The sequence below is a fragment of the Hermetia illucens genome, chromosome 2 (assembly GCF_905115235.1).
Source record: "Hermetia illucens chromosome 2, iHerIll2.2.curated.20191125, whole genome shotgun sequence".
In the NCBI taxonomy this organism is placed as follows: domain Eukaryota; kingdom Metazoa; phylum Arthropoda; class Insecta; order Diptera; family Stratiomyidae; genus Hermetia; species Hermetia illucens.
In genome coordinates this window covers 65347841-65375196 of record NC_051850.1, presented here as the reverse complement: position 1 = coordinate 65375196, position 27356 = coordinate 65347841, and the positions used below count along the sequence as shown (strand labels likewise).

The 27356-nt window shown below is 41.9% G+C and overlaps 1 long non-coding RNA gene across 2 annotated transcripts; it reads left to right on the top strand.

Moving 5' to 3' along the window:
- Positions 1–742: 742 nt before the first annotated feature.
- LOC119649672 lies at positions 743–27072 on the top strand. Of its 2 annotated transcripts, none has more exons than XR_005249173.1 (5): positions 743–1032; positions 1104–1177; positions 24040–24136; positions 24191–24572; positions 24631–27072. It is a non-coding gene; the product is annotated as an uncharacterized LOC119649672 (long non-coding RNA). The 2 variants fall into 2 exon arrangements; XR_005249172.1 differs by having other exon boundaries at positions 743–1050.
- Positions 27073–27356: the final 284 nt, after the last annotated feature.

Here is a 27356-nt window from a genome sequence, read left to right as displayed (position 1 = left end):
AATCATTTTAATCAGATGATTGCTGATTCGAAATTAGTTCCAGAATTTTTCGCCAAGGGGATCATTTTTCTCATCCCTAAGGAACAGGGTGCCTCTTGCCCTTCAAAATGTCGACCAATTACTTATCTTCCTACCATCTACAAGGTCTTCACTTCAGTTCTGCGCGCGAACATCTCAAAACATGTTGATGTTCATAAATTGATACCTGAAGAGCAGCAAGGATGTACAAGAGACTCCCGAGGTTGTACAGAATAGCTTGTAATACGGTTGCTGTAAAGCAGGCTGTCCACCAAAAATGAAATATCTCGACAGCCTGCATCGATTATAAATCAGCCTTTGTATTGCAACTGATTGGTTTCAAATAATTGTCTGTCATTGAGGCTTCCTTGTCCCAAGAAGATAAAAAACTATTTACTCCTTTTCCACCCTTTACTGTTTTTATCATGACTGTGTAAAAGATATGTAAATATGTCAAATCGATTCAAATGTTTTACTTCGTTACCAGCATCTTCCCGGATAACCCAGGTAGTTGCAGTATAGGAAATTTCTGTATACCTTAATTCAATCTTTCAGCATTTAACCTTCTTTGCCAAAATGCTGCCAATTTTAGATAACTAGCTTCTGAGCACAGATCGAATAAGCCGGGTTTGCCCAATGAAGAGTACGGCTGCGTGTCAAGTTTCAATATTGATTGGGATAGAAATGCTACGTCTAGGTCTCTAGTCGGCTGTGCGATCGCCAAACTGGTAGCACAGCCCGGTTCCATCACCTGAGACCAAAGGTGTCCAAAGCTTAATATGAAATGTTCTCTGTAAGCCAGTCGGCACGTTGGGTTCGGCCTTCAAGCTTCATGTTCCAGTCGATTTTGATACATCGAGCTTTTGCGTCTGCTTTGTTTATTTTCGAGTCATTAAGTGTATTTTTTCGGCAGTTAATGGTGACTGAGAAAAAGACAACGACGGAAATATGATGAAGCGCAAGATTGTGGACATAGCGTAATTGGTGAAGCCTCTCACACAGAGGTTAGATCGCGTGAGTTTTGAGTGTTTCGTAAGTGATGCTGCATGTCAATAAACGATGCTGACAATAATTCCTTCCTACAGCTTTGAATAGTTCCAATAACCTTCTAACCGCTCTAACCGCCAGCTGGATGAGTGACATCGCGGATTCTTCAGCGGTAAGTTCCACCATTGAAATGTCTGCGTTTATTTTTAGACATGCTAAGTGATAATGTAGGCAATGTGTTACTTTACGGTTCCTACCTTTGTGGTAATTTGTTTCTTGATGTTTACTTTGGATACTTACAAGATACGTAATTAATTTAATTTATTTTCCGTTGTGTTCATTGAAACAAAAATAACAACAAAGCCCAGGAAGACTTTTATCTCTACACGAACATTAGAAGGATTGCCTTTTCCGCAATAGACCAATATTGGTATCTTTGGTTGTTTTGATGATATTAACTAGTTCCTATTAAGTTAAGTTCCTCCTAACAAACTGTCAACCAAAACTCAGCAATAAACTGATTATGATCAAATTATTTCAGAAGTGCAAGATTAGATATAGCTGAAAATTTTTGAAACGAACGCTAGCACTCTCAAATTCAACACTCAAGGAAGTTTAGAAATGGAGGTTTATAGGGAAGTTTTTCGCATATACGAGTATAAACCTTGAATGGAATAATGTGTTATTGCCAGTTGACACAAATATTTTCTTTTGAAAATATGAAGCTTCGGGGAAAATGCCCACCGTCTATGGTTTCAATTTTAAAGGCAGACTGCGCGTCCCTGTACGATGGCAACTCATACAAATTTCAATAAATGATATCATGCAGCGCAAGGACGGTAACCCCAAAAATTATTAAAATCAGCTCATTGTATGTTTGTTTGTCTGTCACACGCACTTCACCCATGGGGTCATCATATACCTGAACAAGTCAGGAAACCGGAAGCCGGACGCTTCTTTTATAAAGACATTTGGGTGTGCATATATGATATCAAAATATCCACTTTCGGGTGATATTGACATTCAAAGTCTTGAATTTGCAAAAAAGTGAAAATTCTGACTTCTTATAACTTTGCGTTTGGTACGATTTCCACCAAACTTGGTAGGATGATGCTCTGTGTTATAGCGTTGCTACGATGAACCTACAGTCAATTACAGCAAATTATAGTAATATACTATTATTAACTTTATTTGAACAGACATCGGTATGGAGGGTATTTCGGAGCCTAGACACCATTTATTGGCCACCTTTTGATTTTTTTCAGATTTTTCGGTTGTGTAATTTCTGAGAATGGTTCCGTTAAAGATATGATCACTTTCGATCCCCGCACTCCCCATCTTTTCGACAAACGTCAAAATTAAGACCGGCTTCGGAAAGTATTAATCGAGACTTTTCAGTTGATACATTGAAGAAAAATTTACACCCCCCTATTGCATATATGGCCCCCCTTAAACTCGACGTAAAAAGATATAACTCACCTTGCACCTTGCACCGATTGTGGAAAAACTGCGAGTGAGGCGTCTTCGATGGTATAGTCACGTAAGTCGCGCTAACGAGAATTCACTTGCCAAGATTGGTCTGAACATCAAAGTCGATGGTAAACGACCACAAGGCCTACCGAAACAACGATGGCTTGATACACTGGATGGGGATTTAAAAACCTCGAGATTGCACCCAGATCGGACATTTGATAGAGCCAAATGGCGAGCGACCCCGCTTGTGAACGGAACAAAGGCTGAAGCAAAACAAAAAGATGTAACATAAGGAGCGACGAGTGTATGGCAGCTCCAATTTAAATGAATCATTTGATGGAAAGCCCTGTATTGCTAATAGTCAACCTCATATGCTTCATATGAAGAATTTAACTTACATCAGATATAAACAAGTCGGAATACCGGAAGCCCACGCTTCGGGTATAACAGTTTTGTGCTCATCTATGTAAGAAATTTCAACGCACACTATATAACTATAATACAAATCCAACATATTCCTTAATATTTTTCCAAAATACAAGACATACGTACATATTACAGCCACAGATATTACGCTCACCCTAAACAAACAAACTGCCTATTTCCGAATAATGTACACATATATGCACGTATATAAATTGACCCATATTTCCGATTTACTTCTTATATCTATCTGAATTAGGCACTACCCGCAAAGTTCATTAACACGCATATACTATATCCCTACATACACACATGTCTTGTTGACAAATAACTAAAAAACTAAAACAAAATAATTCTCTGCGGCCCAATTCATATGTGATGATGACGTCATGCAGGTTGTAGAGTACACGAAATTCACAAAAAAATGGTAAAGTTTTACTCCCTATAACTTTGTTAATAATAATTGGATTTTCTTCAAACTTGACCAAATTGTTCATTATGTTCTTCATTACACGCATGCCGCTCCTGGGGCATGCGTCATATGGAGGGTTACCGGGTAAATTTCTAAAATATGGAAATATACTATTATTAACTTTATTTGTACAGATATCGGATCCGGATATATTTTGAGGCCTAGATTTCGTAGAGATGCACCACTGTGATCTTTTTCAGATTTTTCGGTTGGATAGGTTCTGAGAACGAGACCTGTTACACTTTTTGGGGATCATATTCTGAGCCCTCACTCCCCTATGTTTCACCCAATATCAAATATTGAACCAGCTCCGAAAAGTACTAATTGGGACCTTTCATTTAATACCCCACATGGCTACATTCTGTGAAAAAAAAATTTGCACCCTCCATTCACTTGTATATGGAGCCCCCTTAAACTTGACACCAAATATCGCCACTTACTGCATGTAAAGGAAACACCAGATTACATACTCTCACCAATTTTCATGACAGGCAGACACCGACTCGATACTAATAAGGTTTTGTTTCACCCAAAACCTTAAAAAGAGCTGGGGAGAAATAGGTTCTTCATGAATGGAATTCTAAGGTTTCACTCAAATGTTAATTATTCTCGTTAATTATGACGTCAGCATCTTATGTGTATGGGTTAGTATGCTGTTAATTCGCACGAAATTGATAAGTTTGAACGGCTATAACTTTAACAGTAATGGTTGGTTTTACATAAAATCTTAAAAAAAGGGTACAGCGTTATTTTCCACTGAATGAAACCATGTTGAGTATTAAATGAAAGGTAACCATTATTATTTTTCGAAACTGAGAATAATTTCGACATTAATTGCAAAGGGGAGCAGTGCGGTGGTCCGAAAGACAACAATTACTTCAAGGATCGTTTCCCAGAAACTACCCAACCCAAAAATCTAAAAAAAATACGGTGGGTCCGTGCAAATTGTATCTAGGCCTCAAAATATTTTCGTTAAAATATCTGGTCAAATAAGGCCAATGAGGGTTTATTTTTATATTTTGAAAGTTTACTGGGAGCTACCTAAGTTTATTCTAATGCTATTATTATTAATAAAGCTATATTATGCCTTTCGTGTCAAATTACTATTCGCTAAAAGATAAAATACCAGTACCATCTCGAACTGAACATTGGGCACATTCACCGTATATTAACTACGAGCTATATATAAGTGGAACCATCGTGTAGCCAAATATTCCTAAATAGAAACTCAGCAAAATCATTCCCATCCCTTTCAGCCTCTGGTTTCCGACTTGCTTTTAAGGGTTTATGTGAAACACAACTTTATTATGATCGATCCAATGTCTATCTGTCCCTCTACCCGTCTATCTGTCTGTCTCTCTACTTGTCACATCCGATTTATTGGTACCATTTTTTTCCACCCTCCTTTCGCATGTATGGGGAGCTCCCTTAAACTCAACCGATAACAAAGCCGCTTGCTAAATAAGGGATTCATAGACCGCTTCTTCTCAGCAAAACTTGTGACAACAGCTTCAGCCGTGCCAGAATTCAAAACATTGGATATAAAATGAAAGAGCTTCATTAGAACCTTTCGAAACCGATCCTGTTTCTGATATTAGGAGAAAGATAGGGCACTGAGTGCTAAAAATGTGTGCCTATCCAACCGTGAAGTCTGAAAAATTCCAAATGGTGGATCTACACAAATTCTATCCCATTTCGACACCTACTCATATATTGTACATAATAATAGTATATTACAATATTTTAAAAATTTACCTGAAAACCCCCCTTATTTTAATTTTTTTTTTGGGGTAGGGTAGGTGAATGCATTTACGCACACAGTGTTCGACATCCGGTTCGGTACGTCGTCGGACTACCAACTAAACACCTCCCCATCGTCAGAGAGCTAACCTGGAAGAGTTCGTCATATTAATTCTGGATAGTCACCGAACTCTCCTGCCTTGCGGAGCCTTCGAATCCGGGAATTCTTTTCACCAACGGAAGGGGAGAGGAGGAAGGGAACTGCCAGTTCAAGGAACCCCCTGCCATCCGGCTCCTCCACCGGTCGAGTTCTATCTTTTTAGCAACGAGAAGGGCCCGAACGTAATGGGCAACATGGTTCCACCAGACAGCAGTCCTCAGCATCTCTTCGACAATGTTTTCTGGAGAGAGAGCCCCTGTGTTTAAATAGAGCTGCTGACGAGCCCCATCCCACCTGCCACAAGAAAAAAAGTGTGGTGGGCATCGTCCACAACTCCATTGCAAAACACACTATCCGGAGAACGCGCCTTTCCAATCTTGTGCAGGAAAGACTGAAAACTTCCATGTCCACTTAACAATTGGGTAAGGAAATAGTCAGTCTCACCACACTTCCGATTCAGCCACGCACCTTGCCGATGAGAAGCGCAGTCCATCTGCCTCTAGTTTCATTTTGCCACGAGAGCTGTCACTCGTCTAGAGTGCGGTGCCGTTCTTCGCGAGCAACCACCTCTCTTGGCTCATCTCCCTTGCGCTTGTATATGGCTTAACGCTCCTTAGCAAGAAGGGCAACGGGGATCACTCCCGTGATCACCATCACAGCCGGTTCAGAGGCAGTGCTGTGCGCAGACGCCACTCGCAAAGCTCCCCGTCTCTGTACTTGCGCGAGGTGTTTACAATATACCTCCTTGCTAAGAACGCCAGCCCATAGACCTGCACCGTAGAGCAGGACAGACTGCGTTAAACTCATCAGGAGACGTCGCCTACTAGACGTAGGACGTGCTACGAGGAGCACCACCCGTCGAGTTCGGCGGCTATGTGCCTCTGCTCGTCGAACGGCGTCCACGACCTGCATGACAGCATCAATTGTCGATTCCGCTGCTCAAAAACCAAACTGCAGGGGAGATAAATCTCCGGCAGCGCGTACCGCTTCAGCGAGTCTACTTCTGATGAGTTTTTCGAGCACTTTGCCAGCAGTGTCTAACATACATAGTGGGCGGTATGCAGACGGCAATTCGGGGTCGCCTTTCCCTTTAGGGATCAGCGAAAGTCTCGCAACCTACCAACGAGCAGGGAAAATGCCCTCTTTCAGGCAAGCGTTGAATGCGCCGAAAAGTAGGTCTGGCTGGTGTTGGAATACCAGTTTGTATACCTCTGCTGGAATACCATCGGGTCCTAGCACTTTCTTGGTTTTCATAGAGAGGACTGCCTGTTCCAAATCTTTTATAGAGAAAAGTGGACAGTCCTCTGCGTTCTCCGCGCCGACGTCATCATCCCATACGGGGTGCGCAGGGAAGAGTGCGCTTGCAATGCGGTCCATCTGCTCGGCCTTCGAGTAGGGTTTCCGCTGAGCTCCGATTTTTCGGGTTATCAGTTTATAACCGAGTCCCCACGGATCCCCATTCACCTCGTCGACCAGATCTTGCCAGCAGCGAGCTTTGCTCTTATTTATTGCGCTACGTAGTCTCCTTTTGGCTGATTTGTACTCCATTATTATGGTACATGCCTCCTCCTGGTCGCCTAGACATTGTTTTAAGCGGCGGAGCCTGTGACACTCCTTCCGGAGCCCTGCGATTTCCACTGTCCACCAATACATGGAAAGTTTGCCGGGCCTCGATGCCTTCCTGGGCATGAAGGCTCCGCAGACCATCGTTATCAGGTTCATAACTGAATTTACGACAGTGTCAGCTACGGCGCCACCGCCCCCAGGTGTACCCTCCAGCGTGGCGCAACCTGTTCCCAGAGTTTCGACAAACTTGTCGGTGTTCACTTTCGCGACGTTCCATACACAGGAAGATCGCCGGAGTGGCGCACACCGAGAGTTTGTGTCCCCCACTTCGAAAGCAAAGTATTAGTGGTCACTTGCCGAGAAGTCTTCCAGAACTCGCCACCCGTCCAACAGCGATGCCAGTGATTTCGACGCGAAGGCTACGTCTGGAATGCTTCCCTCATAGCCCGGACGCCGGAACGTTGGGGTGGATCCGGTGTTTAGAACTACCAGTCCTGTTCTCCTGTTTCCTGTTTCCAGAATTTGTTTCCCTCTGGAATCTGTGTGAGACATACCTCATTCAAGTGCCCTAGCATTGAAGTCACCCCCGACCAGGATCTGCCTATCCGTGCTTAAGATAGCGTCCTCCAAAGCATCAAGCCTCCGACGAAAGTCCGGCATCGTCTCATTCGGCGTAAGATAGACACTAAAAAACGTTATCCCTGAACACCGAATCCAGACAAAGCCGTCCCCTCGGCCTTGGGCAAGAACCCTAAGGTGGGTGCCGTCCCACACCCAGATGGCAGCGGTACCTGATATGTCTGGGTGCCATGAAACTGGGCCCTTGTTTCGGTACTGATTAGTGATAAGTACTAAAGATGAGTACTGAATCAGCTTTGGTCTCTACAGCGAGCTGCGCTAACAACTCGCCAGCGGTTGCACTCCGGTGTATATTGATTTGTAGAATCCGAGTCATGTTAAACCGTTAACATGATAGCTCTTTCCAGTTCTGATCTGAAAACTGGACACCGCCCCGATCCCGCAGTGTGCGCAACGCTTTCATCAGTCGCGCCACTGTCCTTGCATATGACGCAGCTTTTCTTTTCAGGTGTTCGCTTTATGGTCTGCCTGACCGCATTTACGGCATGTTGCCCTTCTGTCAGGTCCGCGACAGTTTGCAGATGTGTGCCCATAATCCAAACATCTGTAACATTTGGTTGGGGCGGCCCGGATTCGTATCCTACACACTACCCCACCAATTCTTATATTCCCGCTGTTTAGAAACTTCCTCGCGAATTGCTCGACAACTTCCATCACATCGAGTTATTGGCCTCGGGAGTTCGCGGAGGTGATACCAATCCGGACATTCGCGTTTGCTAGCCTCTTCTACCTCGTTCTTTTCCGTGAGACAGTCAAGGTCTCGGATTTCCAAAGAACACGTGGGTTCCAGGCATTTTAGAAGTACCAAGTTAGGTACCGTTATAAGTAATAATATATTATTAACAAAGTTATAGGAGCTCAATTTTTTGTATTTCACGTGAAATTACCGCAATGTACGACGTGTATGATGCGATCATCAAATAAAATGAGCTTTTATGAACGACGGGGTTGGATATATCAAGGAATATTTTGAATTATGGGCTATGTATGAATGAGGAAACGTGCATAGGAAATTTTTCACTCAAGATGAACACAAAATCTTTATATCTGAAACATCCAGTTTCCGGTATTTCAACTTACTTTAGTTCATGTGACGGAAAATTTGTGACATCTTTTGTGCACAATTATATTAACGACTGTTTGATGTACACCTTCCTCGATGTTCCGTCATATCCCTGAAATCGGGGAGTGGAAATAAAGTTCAAAGGTTCTCGAAAGATACTTCAAAAGGTACGAGATTACGCGTTCTCAGTGAAGGCGAAACAATCCAAACCAGCATAAAGTTTAAAGGCAGCACACATATCGAGGTGGTACTGTATAGTCTAAAGTAGCGAGCCAAAACTCCTCAGTATCTCTCTGACAATGTTGTCTGCTTCCGTGTATCCGCCTAACGTTGCGGGCGAAATCCAACTTCCACAAGAGAAAAAGGTGTGATCGGCGTTGTTTGCCAGTCGATTGCAGAGCACACAATCTGAAGATCGTGTCTTTCCAATCTTGTGCAGACAAGACTAAAAACCTTCACGTCTATTTAGAAGTTGGCTGAGCAAATAGTCAATCTCACAACGCTTCAGTCACAGTTCAAAATTGCCGATGAGGCGTGCAGTCAAACCTCTTGATTTATGTTACCAAGAGAGTTGCCACTCGTTATAGTGCGTTGCACTTCTCCATAGGCAACTACGTCTCTTAAGTTTTCCCCCATACGATTGTAGATTGCTTTACATTACTTAGCAAGGTGAGCACCGGGGTTTATTCCCGCGATCACCATCACAATCAGTTCTGAGGCAGTATGATAGGCAGATGCCACTCGCAAAGCTTCCCGTCTCTGCACTTGGCCAAGGTGCTCGCGATACACTTCCTTGCTAAGGGCATTGGCCCATATCTGCTTGGTAGATATAGAGCCCTCATTATTCGCTATTACCTCGCTCAAGGCCGGGGCTCCAGCTCCAGCTTTATCCGCCGCTGCTTTGGTTTGTTTGAAGAAGCGCATTTACGATTTGATCATTAAACCAAGGTATTTAACCGTTGGTTTTGACTTTGTGGTCAATTTTTCGATCGATATGGAACGCAGGGTCTGGACTCTCTTTCTAGTTAGCATGACTACTTCAGTTCTTCCCAGTGCAAGGCTAACACCGTGAGTTGTTACCCATCCGCTTCTCTGGCGCATCAATATGCCAACTATATTCCCATTCAAAAATGCGTCTGCAACAAGTGGCGCAACTTTATTTGCATAACTAGCCACGTGCGAATCTTGTGTCAAATTTTATCAGATTTTCGTAGGAAGCGTTTCAAAAGTCCTGCCTTAGGGTGAATTCCCGGCATGATCTTTACCCTCACCTGGCCCTCCGACGTTTCAGAGATTATCCCTCAACATCTGCAAAATATAACTCGGCACGTGGATTAAATTTGCTAATGTTCATCCTAGGAAATTGAATGAATTTCGGATATCAAGCGTTATGAGGAGCACTGTTCGTCGGAATCGGCTATGTGCCTTAGATTGACGAACCGCATCCACGATTTCCATAAAAGCATCCAAGGTCGATATCCCTGCTCTGAACTTCATCTGTCATAACGATAAGCCTCTGGCAGCATGAATTGCTTCAGCAAGTCTACTCTTGATGAGCTTTTAGCCTACTGTCCCAAGCATATGCAATGGTCGGTGTGCAAGTGTGGCCGTTAGTGAAACACCAGTTTCAATACTTTCACCAGGATACCATCAGGGCTTGAGGCCTTCTTATTTTTCATCGTGAGGACTACATCTCAAGCTCTTTCATGGCGAAAAGCGTGCAGTCCTGGATGCCTTCTTGCTGTTGTCAGCAACCTGTATGGAATATCTGCGGTATAATGCCCGTGTAGTGCAGTCCGTATGTAGGGTTTCCGCTGCGCCCCAATTGTCCGGCTGATTCGTTTATAACCGAGTCCCCAAAGATTCTCATTTATCTCGCTGACTAGGTTTTGTCAACCACAAGCTTCACTTTATTTATTGAGTTGCGGAATTTCTTTTCGCTGTTCTGTATTTTATCTTTATGTCGCATGTTTTTTCGCGCGTGTAAGTCATCGTCATAGTCATCACGTTTATCACAGAATTTACGACAGTATTAGCTGCAACGCTACCACCCCCGGAGTATCCTCGAAACCGACTCTGCCTGCTCCAAGAGCTTCGATGAATCTCCGATATTCACCCTCGAAACGTTCGACGCGCAGTGGGAGTGTCGCCCAAGCCACCCCCCCTCCCTCCCCCGCGATGCCAGCGATTCCGCCCAAGTTACGTCATGAAAGCTCCCTTCGCAGCCTGAGCGCGGAAATGTTCTCGTGTACCCGGCGTTTAAAACTATAATACCAGTCCAATTCTCGCGGCATTTCCAAGATCCGTTCTCCTCTGAAGTCCGGATGAGGCCTTTCCCATTCAAGAGCTTTACCATTGACGTCACCCCCTGCCTATCCCGTCCAAAACGGTGCCTTCCAGAATATTAATGCTGCGTCGGAAATCCGGTATTGTCTGATTCGGAGTTAGGTAATCACTAAAAAACGTTATCGCTAAATACCAAACCTTCTGGCGAGTCCATAGCAAGTTGAAAACTTGTTTATCCAATTTTGATTTGCCCGCTGTGATGATGTTTTCTCGCGCATAGCTCCTTCCATCCCAGCGAGCTTCTGGCCTCGAGCAGCATTTACGCTTGATGGCCTTCACCACTTCGACCCCTTTGTTGACATATAAACTCACACGTAAGCTGGTATTTTCACAAAAAAACGGGGATTATGTGTAACTCTTTTATCAATTTTTCTGATATAAAAACAATTGACATATAATCTGCTAAAAATTAGAACTAGTTTTAAGTACTTGCGGATGACAAATTTAAAATAATTCGAATACATATATCAACGCTCCGGTATGAAACATTTCCAAAAAAAAATATTCTGTCATATTTTCACTGCCAACTACTAAAGCTTTTGCATTAGCCACTTCCTTGCCGACGGGATAAGTCCCTCCGGTCGTCGGCATGAAAATCAAGATTTTGGAATTCTGGAAAGTATATAGGATCTAGAGTAGACCCGAGAGCCTTCTTCCCTAGTAACCCCCTGATTGCCTCGCAGAACATTGAGAATTAACTTGCTCAAATGTCTTGCTTTTCGTTGGCTTGATGAGCAGAGCTGACGATCCAGTTCTTCTTTTCGTCTCTTCGTTTCCCTCAATTTGAATTTGAATTAATTTTTCAAGTTACATTCTGACATCTGAAGTGGGAATATATTAATTACCATGTATACTTTCGAATAAAAATATAACAAAATATAAAAAGCCATGTTCGAAATTATGGAAGTTATTTTTCTATCTCTTAATGTTTCTGATCGAGACCCAAAAAACGTTCCTGTTCTATGGAGGCTTCCTGCATAACAATATGATAGAGGAAATCTAGTTGTTTTGACGAAATCCCCGCAAGAACGTTCATTTCCTTTTTAGATCTTTGCCCGGTTTGTTAGCAGGATCGGCCCTTCCCAACGGATTGCGCCATTTTTCTTGATCATGAGATGTTTTCAAATCACGCAGCCACCGTTGTTTCGTTTAGCTTTTTTGTCGTTTCCCTTTGCTTTCGATGATCATTCATCTTAATGGGTAACTTGTCCATTCCATCGAGGACGCCTCACCATAAATGGAGAACTACCTCGATCGCATTATTACATCGGTTGTGAGCATGGCATGTTACGCAAATGTTCAATTTCTTTAACCTTATTATCGCGAGGCGCCGGTCGTTGTCTTTTATAGTCGACCAGCACTTAGTAGTAATAAGTACCTACTTCAGTCAAAATTCTGTTTTGCTCAGATACAGTCCCAGATCGCCTGTTTTGGTCAAGTTCCCTGAGATTCACTCCGTTACAAGGGTCTAGGAAAATATTATCAGCATTGGGCAGTGTGTGAGGCGTGGATGAAATTGGATGTCAATGTAACAGTGCCCATGTCAAGAGTGGCGACACAAACAAAAAGCGGTCTTGGCATACCAAGCACACTTCCATTTTCTTAGATCGCGGCAGCGTAATTTAACTCAGTGCACGACCTACCATGCCACTAGGTTAACCCTCGCAGCATATATGTAATGTAATGTAGAGAGGGCGACGGTTCTGACGATGTTTCTCCATGTTCATCGTGTATTTTGTTCCGCAGTTCCGTAGTTTTTGTCAAACCTTACTTCTGTCCCGGTTATTTCAGCCATGTCGTGAATGCGGCTAGGAATTTAATTGAAAGGGTTCATGGTATGTGACAATAATTTGAACAATGAGACTGTCATAACTTGAGAAATGGGACGGTCATTTGAAATTCCATACTGGGACGGAGGCGCTTTCTTCTCCAGTCAGGTGTAAGAACACATTCCAAGTTTTTCGCTTTCCACCTTCAATCCCAAACTCTTATCGTCAACTTTGTTTATCAAGCTACTTTTTTAGTTTCTCTCACTTGCTTGCATTGGACGGTTATCAAATTAAAAGTTTTATCAGTGTAGAGTGATCAGATAATAAATTTTTAGTAATATGAAAAATATTTTTTATCCAGTTTAACAGTAACAAACAAGCTTTTTATAATATAATAATATAACTATTATATTATTATTACATATATTAACCTTCAACTAATTTGGGGGCAAGAAGGATATACTGAGGAGGGGAAGCGATTCACTCGGTTTAAGGCCGAGGCAAAACCGCAGTGCGTTCGGCGCAGATGTTAATACTCGTATATTGTGTATCGTGTTTCCGTAACACTTCTGTGTGTGCGAATCCACGTAACTGAACAACCAACTATAAACAACCAATTCATATATACATAAATACAATAGGAAATTGATAAAGTGTCATTGCAATATTATTCGGATTGTCGCCTTTTTCGATTGGTTTTAGCAGGAAGTTGGAAAATATCTATATCAAACATGCCACATGCAAATGGAAGTCAATACCAATGATGAGGCGCAAAATACAACTGCGATCGTTACTGGAAAGTCCCACGGTTAAATTTGTTGCCCTGCCAAATTTCAGAGATACATAAAAATTAGGGATTGATTGTTTGTTGTAATTACAGCTCTTAAAATTAGTTTCTGGATTCCTACGATTTCGTCAGGTAATGTTGCTTTACCCGATTTCATACGTTTGTTTGCCTTTGCAACTTCTACGGCACTGACAAGTAGAATTGGTTGAAATCTGCTCGAGGAATTCCCAATATCTCTCGTCGCTCGTCAATTTTGAGTTAACGTAACGGGAATAATGTGTATGCTGGTGCCAACTTTTGACAGTAATCGCTGCCTTTGCTTCTCGGTTGGCATTCTTGTAATTTTGCCATTAGCGAGCGTTTTATTTATGAGCAACTTATGATAAAGGCATCTCTTCACAGGAACTTACAATTGTTCACCGTCATTCCAAAGCGTACGAACCTTGTCGAACGACGTGAGAAGCTAAACCTGGATAAAAACAAGTCGAGAAATCAGAAGCTGACCTCTTCAGGTGTGAAAGGTTTTGTGTATTGCTTATATAAGGATATTTGAATACTCATTTTTCCCATTTGTACCTACCACGCAATGTTTATGCTTTCAGTTTGTAAGACCATTCACTTTCATATGACATACACATTCAAAGTCTTAGAATGCAAGGAATTTCCACAAAAGTGACAACTTTTACCCATTATAACTCTGTTAATAATAAGGCACTTTCCACCAAACTTGGTAGTATCATGCTCCATGGTATAGCCTATATTACTGCAAGTTGACGAATCTAAGATAAGCTTAACGGGAGTTCCTAGGCAATTTCTAAAAAATATACTTATAATAAACAGTACAGTATACCATTATTGATTTTATTTAAACAGGTATACATATGGAGAGTATTTTCAGGCTTAGATAACATGGGAATGGACTACCACATTTCTTTTCAGATATTTCGGTGGGGAAGCTTCCGAGAACGGGTCGTTGAAGTAACTGAACCTTTTCCGAATCCTCACTTCTGCCCTTCGTAACACACCCGACTATACTCCCAAGAAAACAATTTTACAGCCGCCTTCACATGTATGGGGACCCCTCGTATCCTCAACGTAGAACTATGCTATTCCCTGTATGCAATGGGATTCATAGTTTCCACCATTCTACCAAAGTTCGTATCAATAGGGGTAAACATTTCTGAGATAAAAGGTGTGAGAGAGAAACAAACAGTCATACAGACAGACAGACAGTAAACCAATTTTGATAATGCTTCATAAAGTGGTTAGAGCGCTGGGCTATCCTAGCGGAAGCGGTTCAAATCTACCTGGCGCAGAGGGATTTGTTTTAGTGACTGGATGGCGGATACCAGTGGACTCAGCGTTGAGTGCGCAATGACCACATTACCTCCTAGAATGTACGGTAGTGTACCGTTACGGTCTTGAATGAAGTGCTTTAATTGAATTGTTGCGTCAACGATTATTATTTTTAATTGCTTTGTACAAAACCTTAAAAACGAGTTACAACGCATAGTGGTACTTTTTAGTCTTAATTCACATGAGATCCTTATTTTTTATGCATTTTAGTAGAACTCATATAAGTAAGGGAATCAATTTATGTTTGAAATCTTATCTAAAAAGAAACAAGAAAAACATAATTTTTACTTCTGAAAACAAAAAAAAATAAGAATTCCGACAGCGACTACGCCTTGACATGCCTCTGGATATGGAGGAGCACAAGCGAACGAATATTTCTAGAAAATCTTCTCTTTCTATAACCTTAGATTGACGCTTGTTATATAGTAGATAATCGATTATGCCACACAAATCCAGAATGCGATAAAATACCACCATTAGCCATCTTCTGGTTCAGTGGCTGCTGGAATAAATGAAACATTTCTTGCCTGCTTCATCACTTCCTCCTCTGTTTGAGTTGTAATAAAAAACAATTTCAGACTTTTTAGTATCCGATTTCGCCTCGAAAACACATTGCATTGCACTGAAGGCACAAGCATTATAGTTCTATTCTTTTTTGGCACGTATGACCAACAACTCTTTTAGTTCGTAAAACCGCACCAAATGCACTGAAATTGTCGATTTAAATTCGCTGGGTATTTCGCGTTTAGTTTTTTTCATGGTACTTACATAAGTAAGCTTCCAATTTGCTAGTTCTACAGAAGAGAACCTGTGTTCAGCTACCAGATTTCGGTTACTTGCTTCGATTGGCTTGCAAGACACATTGTATAGGCATGAGAAGTTTTTTATTCTGTGTGGTTAGTCCTACACCATCAGAACTCTTTCTAATCTAAGCATATCATCATCATCAACGGCGCAACAACCGGTATCCGGTCTAAGCCTGCCTTAATAAGGAACTCCAGACATCCCGGTTTTGCGCCGAGGTCCACCAATTCGATATCCCTAAAAGCTGTCTAGCGTCCTGGCCTAGGCAATCGCTCCATCTTAGGCAGGGTCTGCCATGTCTTCTTTTTCTACCATAGATATTGCCCTTAGAGACTTTCCGGGTGGGATCATCCTCATCCATACGGATTAAGTGACCCGCCCACCGTAACCTATTGAGCCGGATTTTATCCACAATCGGGCGGTTATGGTATCGCTCATAGATTTCGTCATTGTGTAGGCTACGGAATCGTCCATCCTCATGTGGGGAGCCAAAAATTCTTCGGAGGATTCTTCTCTCGAACGCGGCCAAGAGTTCGCAATTCTTCTTGTTAAGAACCCAGTCTCCGAGGAATACATGAGGACTGGCAAGATCATTGTCTTGTCTCCGAGGAATACATAAGGGCTGGCAAGATAATTGTCTTGTACAGTAAGATCTTTGACCCTATGGTGAGACGTTTCGAGCGGACGGTTTGCAGAATGTTGCAAATACAAACCTAATAATATCCGATCTTTTGATAAATATTATTCACATCATCTTTTATTAATTGTTTCCACGTGTTCCACAGCCGACGACAAATCTATCTTCCTCCGTAGTCGTTTTACTACTAAAACAGAAGCTACTAAAACGAGGAGCAACGTTAAGCGAGAGAAGGTGGCCAATTCGGACAATTTACAAAACCCACAAAAGGTTAGTCAATCAAGAAAACTGTAAACAGGAACTTCAACTCCCGTCGCATATTTCGAAATGTCATTGTAAAGAAAGTCATTGCGCATCTTCGGCTGCCGACGGTAATGGCGGGACAAAAACTCCGCATATAAGGTCTGGTGTTAGTTTTTTTTTTTTTTTTTTTGGGGTAGGGTAGGTGAATGCATTTACGCACACAGTGTGGGACTCCCGATTCGGTACGTCATCGGACTACCAACTAAACACCTCCCCATCGTCGGAGAGCTAGCCTGGAACCGTTTGTCACATTACTTCGGGCTAGCCCCCGAACTCTCCCGCTTTGTGGAGCCTTCAAATCAGGGAATTCCTTTCACCAACGGGAGGGGAGAGGAGGAAGGGAACTGTCAGTTCAAGGAACCCCCTGCCATCCGGCTCCTCTACCGGTCGAGTTCTATCTTCTTAGCAACGAGAAGGGCCCGAATGTAATGGGCAACACGGTTCCAGCTATCAGCAGTCCTCAGCATCTCTTCCACAATATTGTCTGGAGAGAGATCCCCTGTGTTTAAATAGAGCTGCTGACGAACCCCATCCCACCTTCCACAAGAAAAAAAAGTGTGGTGGGCATCGTCCACAACTCCATTGCAAAACACACAATCCGGAGAACGCGCCTTTCCAATCTTGTGCAGGTAAGACTGAAAATTTCCATGCCCACTTAAAAATTGGGTAAGGAAATAGTCAGTCTCACCATGCTTCCGATTCAGCCACGCACCTAAGTTGCCGATGAGCCGCGCAGTCTATCTGCCTCTAGTTTCATTTTGCCAAGAGAGCTGCCACTCGTCTAGAGTGTGTTGCCGTTCTTCGCGAGCAACCACCTCCTTTGGCTCATCTCCCTTGCGCTTGTATATGGCCTGACGCTCCCCAGCAAGAAGGGCAACGGGGATAACTACCGCGATCACCATCACAGCCGGTTCAGAGACTGTGCGGTACGCAGACGCCACCCGTAAAGCTCCCCGTCTCTGTACTTGCGCGAGGCGTTTACGACATACCTCCTTGTTACGAGCGCCAGCCCATACCTTTGCGCCGTAGAGCAGGGCAGACTGCGTTGAGCTCATCAGGAGACGTCGCCTACTAGACGTTGGACCCCCAATGTTTGCCATTAGCCTACTTAACGCTGAAACTCCAGCCGCAGCCTTGTTCGCTGCTGCTTGGATTTGCTCAGAAAAACTCATCTTTGAGTCAAGAGTCAACCCGAGGTACTTTACCGCTGATTTGGACTCGATTATCGACTCGCCGAACCATATGGGACGCAGGGTCGGAATTCTCTTCTTAGTCAAGATGACTGCTTCGGTTTTTTCCAGTGCAAGGTTAAAACCATGAGTAGTCATCCATCCGGTTACCCGTCGCATCAATATGCCGAGTCTGCTTTGCGCCTGTTCGACAGTGCGTCCAGCAACAAGCGCTGCGACATCATCTGCGTAGCCGACCAGGCGCGACTCTTCTGGCATGTCGAGTTTAAGCAGACTGTCATAGGTAGCGTTCCAGAGGTCTGGCCCTAGGATGGATCCCTGTGCTACCCCCGATGTGACCTCCATCCACCTTTGACCCTCTAATGTTTCATAGAGCAGGGAGCGGTTCCTCAGATAGTCCCTCAATATCCGTAAGAGATAGTTCGGCACGTTGAAGGTATTGTCTAGTGTGCCTAGAATGTCTTTCCATCTTACGGAATTGAAGGCGTTTCTGACGTCAAGCGTTACGAGGAGCACCACCCGTCGAGTTCGGCGGCTATGTGCCTCTGCTCGTCGAACGGCGTCCACGACCTGCATGACAGCATCAATTGTCGATCTCCCTGCCCTAAAGCCAAACTGCCGGGGAGATAAATCTCCGGCAGCGCGTATCGCTTCAGCGAGTCCACTTCTGATGAGCTTTTCGATCAGTTTCCCAGCAGTATCACGCATACATAGTGGGCGGTATGAAGACGGCAGTTCGGGATCGCCTTTCCCTTTAGGGATCAGCGCAAGCCTTGCAACTTTCCAACGAGCAGGGAAAATGCCCTCTTTCAGACAAGCGTCTGGTATTAGTGCCATGCGTTGGTGTGCACACGTGGTTGCGAGCATACGGCATTGGACGACTATTAATAGCTTCCCACAAGGGGTGTCCACGGGTCAGTTAACTACCTCGTTTCTATCCGAAAAATACACAATGACATTACTGGCCCCTTTCCCGCTAGATTTGCTCATCCTGTATTCAGCCTTCGAGCACTCAATATAATCGAATAAAGTTGAAATTTCAATAGAATAAAGTATAGTACTCATATTTAGAACTATAGATAAGCCGATCCTTTTTTTTCTTGTATCCCTAAAGCTAATTAACATAATTCCAACAAAATACAATCATTGCAGAGATAACGTTACGTAATCTGAATATTCGAACTGGAGTCTGATTTCTTATTGAGTAATTTTTAACTGGAATATAGTTCAACTTCAGGGGCCACTCAAATACATTTCCCTCGAACCTAACCTAGATAATATTCCTAAAAATATCAGGTATTTCGTTCTGGAGCAAACTAATCCCAACCTCCTGGAGACCAAACGTCCTTTGTGAGCCCTGCGCTTCTTCAATGTTTGAAACTCTTTCCATTTCAAACAAAGCGATCAATTGCAGCATCCAAAGGAACTTTTTCAAATGTCCGGCCAATGTCACTGGGACACTTTAAGACTATCTCATTTTTAGTTCAGGGCAAATTGCAGACAGAAACCCCATCCTCTACACTAGTTTTCGATTTTAAAACTCAGAGATCACAAAATACCAAGTTTCCTTTCTTCTTCTTTTTCAACTGCCAATTTCCTGCTACTTTTTCGGCCCGTACAATGAGCCAGAGTTCCTTATTAACTGGAGCAATAGCAAAAGTTACTTCAATTTGCTCTACGTTCTACAACGAGCCGTCCTTCATCAAACAGATTTCTGTTCACCGAGAAAATGTCGCAATATCCCAATGTTTACGTGCGTGGCTTGAAATAAATGCAAAAAACGTATTTGATAGCGTACTGCATAATCAGGTCTGTGACTAAAACAACAACAAGAAAGGTTAATGATCATTTTTGAAATATTTGAAAATTGAGGGAGAGTTTTATGGTTCCGTAGGTTTAAAATTGGAAGAGTGTGGACAAAATTATTCAAGGAAAAATAAAAATGATCATTGGTAAATTCTTGTTTCAAAATAAGTGAATGCCGGGATGGGTAGTAGGGAAAACTAAGAAGGCAAAGAGATAAATGCTGCATACTTGAAAACAAATTTCTTGTTAGTCCCTCACAGCACAATGCGAGCGAATTGATGCCCCTTTTGACACTACACATTATTCGAAACTATCAACTCCCCGATAATATACCAATCCCTGGAATCCTCAAGCTCGAAGTCAAATTTGCGGCATATTCTAATAACACGCGTCAAAAGAATTTTCTCCGACGGACAAAACATTTCCGGTTCTTCGCAAACGTAATAATTTCACCAACACCATAACAACGGGGAAACAATCTAAATCCGAATCAGGCAACAGACTTCCGAAGTCAATCTGAGTTAGCTGAATATAATATTCCAGTTGTGATAAGATACAGAAAATCTGACCTGACTTCTGATCAAAATCCATTCCTCTCATTCTCATTCTCCAATTCTAAAGTTCGTAAATTGTTAGATAAAAAGCGAAAAGAATACACCAAAAGCTCCAGACGCTAAAGAATAGCATCTAATTAATACATTAACAGCAAAGCAAGCTCATCAAAAACGAAATTTGAAAATCTGTATTTCATACCGAAAACTGCACTGTTCGGGAAAAATAAAGTCGTGTGTATTTTCCATTCCCGTCCTTGTAAATAATTCCATTGGAGGGTGCTGGATTTGGAAGCATTGAACGACAATTAAGGATCGTTTTTCCTAAAACAACTGGAGAAGAGAATTCACTTTGTTCCAGAATGACAATGAGATTCTATGCCGAAAGTCACTTCAATCCAACAGATTTCCATACGAGAGGAGAGAAATCCATCATCGGAGATATTCTCCTTGAAGCCTAAATAATTATATAGCACTAAACTGTTTTACGAAAGCATTCTTTACTTCAATTCAGATTGTGTCGCTCGTCGCAAGCAACTATAAACGGTATATTCTTTATGAACCCTCTTTCATTCATTGCAGTTGTACTTTATGTAATTGGAAAGAGGGGGCCATCCAGCATACAATAACTGCACGCAGCATATTGAGCAGTTACGAGTACAATAGCCGTCATAATCCGTTTGCGAGATTCTTCTTGCGCCTAGCATGACTTAGTGGTAAACATCCATCCGCGTAACTCTTCGTGGTATTTCGGAGAATCTTTGTGTCAAACTAGGGCAGTTTTTTGAGAAATAATATGGAGTAGTATGGAGTGTGCCCAAGTAGTCTCAGTTGAGCTTTCAGTCATGAGGTTAATCTCCCGAGGCTGACAGAAAGCGATGAAAATACCCAATCTAAGGTGATCGAACTAGAATATCCTTACCATTAGTCCTTGTGGAGACATAGCGTGCCATCCACACCTAAACGCCATTGCACATCTGCACTTGTGAATAAACTTTGATGTACACGGCGAAGAAGCGAAAACATAAAAATATGATACACAAAACTTCTGTGTAATCAAGTAAAAACTTCGAGCAGATTTTAGCGAAAGAATCTGTTCATCCACCACTTTCCCAAACACTTCTGACATTTGCAACAATTCTACCTATCAGTAACAAGCCTAAGGGGCAATGAGACAAAAGAAATCGGGAAAAACGACAGGGTCTAATGACATCATAGGTAAGCTCTGGAAAGCGAAGAACTGTGACTTAATGCTGTGGCATTGAATTCTTCAATGGAGTTATTGAGAAGGGTAGAACACCATCTCTGATTAGGAAGAAAGGACAATCAATTCGATATGTAAAAGAAAGGCAGTCGAGCAGAATGTTCAAATTACCGTCCGATTCGCTTCTTGTCTCGAACGTTTTGGTTGACAAACGAATTCGCAACATTGTTTAAACAGACGTATTGACACAATATATGCTGCTTGGTTATCTATGGAGAAACACCGTGAGAAGGGTCGCCGTCTTTACATTACATTCCTGGATCTGGAGAAGGCATGTGATGCTTTGGCACACAGACCCATTTGGCGTATCTTGTGGTAATATCTAATGCCTCTTAGGCTGGTTTAAATTGCCCTACCGTAATCCGAAAAGTAAAACTGGAAGTGTGGCAGGTACATCCAAACCGTTTCGTGTGTCTGTTTGCCTTCATCAAAGAAATACTGCCTCGCCTCACCCCTTTGCTTTGCTATGGACACTGTCACACAGGAAATTCAACTTTCAGTGTCCTACAGACTGCGCAATGGTGATGATGTTTTCATAGCGTCCCACAACAAAGCTCAAACAACTTGCCCAGAGGTTGAATGATCGCCTTCTGAATGACGGTCTCCTACTGAAACTGAACAAACAGTATTTATATGTTATGATGACCTCATACCCGTTTTATAATGCACGAAATTCACACAAAATGTAAAAGTTTCACCTTTTATAACTTCATTAATAATGGCTTGATTTCCTTCAATCTTCCCAAAATTATGCCTTATGTTATTCCTTATGCAAGTGTACTACACTTGCACTTCTTGCATGAGCTTAAGAGTGGTTTATAAAATATGCTAATATGCCATTATTAACTATTTGTACAAATATCGGAACGGGATGTATTTTGAAGCCTTGATTTCGTTTAGATACACCGCCATGATTTTTTTCAGACTTTTCGGCTGGGCAGATTCTGTGAAAAAGATTCTGCACCCTCCATTCACATATATGGCCTACCCTTAAACTTAATACAAAATGGCGCCACTTACTATATGTAAAGGGCACAACAGACTACATACTCCCACCAGTTATCGTGACAATCGCTCTAGCCGTTTTCGAATAAATCGGGTATGACAGACAGACGGAATGACAGACATACACTCGATTCTAATAAGGATTTGCTTCATATAAAACCTTCCTATTTCCCCTTGTTCTTATCGTGGGCATCCGATGTTTGTGTTTTCCTAACGTCTCGCAACAAAGGTCACCTCGAATAAATGTCCAATGAGAGCATTAACGATCAACATGGCGAGGTACCCATTATAAAACAAGCCGAAAACTTCGAAAGATTTTTCTCTCGAACGCGACCAAGAATTCGCAATTCGCGAAAACAAATAGGCTCTGTTGGCAGCCAATAACCGTGCGAGTCATAATTGTAATCGCTTGTAATTTTTGACCCTAGATAGGAGAAATTATCAAGTATCCTGCCTGGAGATGGTCATGTATGTTTGTGGATAACCTTCCATGCAAAGCAGGTACTTCCAACAACTATGCCTTGCAATACTGCTAATTGCATAATCCGCAGTCCATTGACATTAGTGTTTTTATGTAAGCTATGGAAGCCGAAGTATGATTTCGATATCACACTTGGGGCAGAGTTCGAGGGTCCGCTCTACTACTGCCTCATAGAAAGTATCCTTCTCCCACTCTGCAGTCTTCCCTGTAGGGGCGTGAACGTTAATGAGGTTTGTATTTCGAAATTTGCCTCGCAAACGCAGGGTGTATAGCCGTTCACTTATTTTCAATGCTTATAACAGCTGACTAGCAAACGTACTAGGAGCACATGGTTTCCTGGATGGCCACTATAATGCGTGATGTGTTCTTCTCTAGAAAACCGGTCCTTGTCCAGAGCATCTCTTGTAACACTGTTACATCAGCATTATAATAATATTGGCTAGCTGGGCAAGAATCGATATGCATAGGGAGCGCATGCTTCATAAGAAAATGCGGAAATCGTTGTCCCGTTTTCGTTGCCGGGTTTATCGTTATAAAATCCATCCAGTCCGAGGCTCCTTTTGTGGCTCCGAAATTGTTGTTCCCCGTGTAGGGCTGTTAGCCCTGCGCAACCCCCAACCTGGAAGATCAGTTGGTACAATTAGTCCGGTATTGGGTTCAGGAGACTCGCCTTCATCGTTCTTGGTCTTTCGTTTTTAATTATGAATAAACTCCCAGCGATCACCTGGACGTGGAGGTAGCGATAGGGCTTAGTAGTAGATCTATTGCTGTTGGTTCAGCAGGCATTTCCTAGATTTTATGCTCCATCGTGGATAGCAGGCCATGTTTCGCCCTGGAACCTATACTACCCTTTGACCCCCAAATATATCAGTACCAAATATCAAATAATCTTACGTAAACATCAGTCTTTCGTACCCGAAACGTGAAGCTTCCGCTCTCTGATTGGTTTTTTCCACAAACTAGGTTGTAAGTAGAATATATAAAATATAACATTGACTACGCAATCGAGCGTCAGACTTCAGTCCGAAAACCGTTTTAATTGAGCAAGGTACGCTACACAGCATCTGAAGCTAATTTTGCTGCCATTAGTGTACTATCTTCGTAATGAGGAATTGTGGAATTCGTAGTGATCAGAAATTGTAATTCCTTTGAAACCATGATTCCAAGGCTGTCACTACAATATTGTTGTATATTTTTAGATGCCTATTCTAATGTCGAGATTGACGGCTATGTCTAATTATGCTTGCGGCTAGTATTACGAAGTTGTAGAATGTGTGTCCAGTGCGCGTCTGAACAGTAAGTAGCCGCACAAATTTGTTTCACCTTAATTATAAATCATTTTCATTTCAGGAGACGAGAAGATTGATTGACTCTGCAACAAAGTAATGGGCGCAATTGAACAAAGATGCTGACAATCATTCTGTAGAAAATCGAAAAGACTCAGTGGCAGTAATTCGAAAGATATTCAATTAGAAAAATTACCATAATTGGTTTTCTATATGGCGGTGATGCATATAATAAGCGCATATATTTAACGATTTCCTCCTCACAGAAAGATTTTCAAAAGCAATTTACAGTGAAAAATTTCCAATTCCTCCTTGTTCCTTAAAGATTTATTTTTTTTAAGAATACAGGCTCAATATCAACCAGGACGTTCTTTACGAGTGAGCTCGTTACATAAATGTTTGGATTGGGGAACAACATTTACCCACTTTCCTTTTCGTGCCAAACTGTAAAAGATGTCTGCACTGTATTGACAAAGAAAACCCACATTCAGTTTTTGTCTGCAGGTTAACTTCAGTCCTAATAGGGAAACCACTTACATAGGAAAATATGGCAAGAGATAGCTGCAGAATGAAAATCGGTACTCCAGTAGTAAAATAAATAAAATATAACAATGGTTGTAATGCCTTTGATAAAGACGCAACACTCATTAAATGTCAAATATCAAATGTACAATGCAATTCTAACCAAATACCATTGACTTCAAGCCCATAGATATTAGATCAATTAAAGATGTTGACTACTACTACAACCACTGTCTGATTAAAATCACATACAGGTTTCAGGACATATGGAATAAATGCCTATCCAATTTGAGAATTTCACATAGAAATCCTGAAAAACGACATTGCAGCTAAGCAGTGCAGAGCGGTGCTTGAGGGAGACCATTCCCATACCGCAAACCAACTCGAATCGGCTAATATTCCAGCTGTTATTACTGAATAAGGCATTCAAAACTACAGGGGAAGAAGTGAGTGGGTATTCCGGTTAGAAGATAGTAGTAAGACAAAAAGCCGTATTTTGACTACAAACTGATGAATTCGTGAATACTAACATCAGATAAGCCCACAAACTACCGAAAAGCCCGAGACACCGCTTCCGGGACGATAGTAGATGACAACAAAGGACCAAACAACTATGAATGATATATTTAAAAAAGCTTCTTAACCTTTTACCGGCAACTCAACTATTCGAAGCAATAAAACTAGTTGATGGACAGCATATTGATCCAACGTTGAAGAAGAAGAATTTGAAACAAAACAAGCAGAATAGTCGCGATAGTTTCGTGGAACGTATTAAATAAAGCGGCGAATATGCCATAAATGCCATCTATAATCACGTCCGGAACATCTAAAATCAAGAATAAATACCATACGAGTGGGCAAAGGATGTCATCTGGTCTATTCCCAAACAAGAGAGTAATCAGCAATGTCAGAATTACAGAGGTTAATCAGCTCATAATAAAGGTCTTAGAACATAAGAGACGCCAACTAAATTATTGGGGAGTTCCGATCGAGAAGATCAACAATCGACCACCTTCTTACGGTTCTGGGAAAGTGTTGGGAATTTAATATAATCGTCCACTAAATACTTGTGGACTTTAAGCGAGCAGTATGATAGTACTAGGCCAAATAATGCTTACTTTTGCAATCGTAGTGAAATTCGTCCAATCTCCTCAAGTCAGGATCAACAACAGTCTGCAACTAAGGCAAGTCAATAAATTTCCTCCACTTTTATTCAATCTTCTTCGGTAGATGTTTATTGATAGATACGCTGAAAACAGCGTAAAAACAAGACCAACCAGCGGGACGATATTAACATCATGTCGCGATCCTTCACGTATATGAAATGAATTTTTATAAACCTTGCAAAGACAGCAAAACGAGGCAAACATAATGAAAATATCGACACAAACAAGAAAAATAATGCCCTTCAGACAAAACATTACATTTGACGAAAATAATATACAAACGTTTTATCTAATTTGGCACATCACTGGTGCGAAATTTTGGCGAAATAAGAAGGCGAATACTAGGCGCAAATAAGGGGTTCTAACCCGTTTTGAAGGCATACAGGAGTGGGAAGACACGCATTGACAAAAAATTATAAGGCTTGGTTTTTTTCATGCAAGCATCTGAGGAAACGATAAATGAGTTTGAAAGGAGAGTTATGAGAAGGATTATGAGAACTAGCGATGATGGAGATCCAAGACAAATCAGGTGCAATCAAAGGGGCAACTGATTAAACGCCTGTCAATGAGTTAAACGGCTACGCCAAATCACTTACTGACAGAGTTAACGCTAGGCAACCGTTGGCAATGCAATGCAATGGTGAGATGAAGCAGTTTGGCGCGCAACTTATGCAGCCCAACCACAAAGGATTTATGTATATTTATTTTTAATTATAAGCATTGATTTGATATTAATTTATTTGTATATGTTTTTTTTTTACGAAAATAACTGACAAACATGGCCAGTGGACTCTTTCCGGTGCGTCCAAAATTCAGTACGTTCGTATGTTTAATCGCTCACTCCGCTCCAGTAATGAGCAGTATGTATGGTTTCATTCAACATGACAATACTCGAATACCTAAAAATGTACTCGAGTGAAGCAGTGGGAAAACCAAGGAACCGTGGAGCGGATATAATAGACACTGCACTGCATTCTGAGAGCCAAGGCCCGCTACTGACTGTAGAGCCTCAACGGACGACGACAAAGCCTGATTTTATATTCCCAATTGGGAAAGGGGAAAGCTAACAAATATCTGCATTTTCCCATTTCCAGCATTTTGGAAGGTAGAGTTTCATTTCTTAATAGGAAGGCAATGAAGTTCAAAGCAACATTTCTATTAATAAGAAAATTTGTCACATTTAAAAACTAGTTAACCTAACATAAACCTTAACAATTGGCTTAATCTAAAGTTACACTGCTAAAATCTTAACTAATATTGGGTACTTGGAGAAAAAACATTCAAAAATATTAAATCGCTTTTTAACGATTATGTTAACAGCCAAATTTAGTTTGGAAGGGGAGAGAGGGCTGGGATTAGGATTGAGAAGAAGTTACTGGTATGTGTGTGGTATGGCTCGTTTTGCTTGGATCAGTGGTCAAAATTGAGAAATTTTGTAATTACAGAGCTGTAACTTGGCACATCAAATTGTACTGTCATATATTAAGAAAAGACAGAATTTCTGACTGATTAGACCACGCTCATTTTGTTACATTTTGTGAA